A 599-nucleotide genomic window follows, 5' to 3' on the forward strand; every position below is an offset into this window, starting at 1 on the left:
TCCCTCCCCCTTCCCACCATACTGGACTTACCACCTGGAGGCAGCTGTATTGGATCGGTATCGGCCAATATGCCTCTGTCAATAATGGTTATTGATATTGGTCCCCAAAATCTCTATCGGTGCACCCCTAGAAATTACCTAATAATGATTAGATGTCTAGTTCCATCTTTTTGGTTTTGAGCTGAAAAATATGTCAATTTTCTACAGGGCATTAGGTTGCAATTAGGTGATTTATGCTCAACAGTTTTTAGGAGAGAAAGGGAAAAAAGGGAAAAAGAGCCAAAACCAGAGCCTTAGCTAGTCTAATATTTTCTCTAAGTCATATGCTATGTTTTGTTGCTGCACTGTAGATAACCTATTAAATATGGAAGTGGTATTCATTTAGAGTTTGCATGAGATGTCATGTTTGGGGGTTTTTTTAATAGAAAAGATTCTCTAACTGTACTTCCTTATTTACTGAAAACCTTGAAAGATCATCAGGTCCAGCCCCCTGCATGAAGCAGGAAAGAACTGGGGTCAGGTGACTGTCTAGGCTCCTCTTGAAGATTTCCAGAGTAAGTGATCACACCACCTCTGGAGGGAGCTTATCCCACAGTTTG

Source organism: Gavialis gangeticus, unplaced genomic scaffold, assembly GCF_001723915.1.
Source record: "Gavialis gangeticus isolate Ggan-Ray unplaced genomic scaffold, GavGan_comp1, whole genome shotgun sequence".
NCBI classification, from domain to species: domain Eukaryota; kingdom Metazoa; phylum Chordata; order Crocodylia; family Gavialidae; genus Gavialis; species Gavialis gangeticus.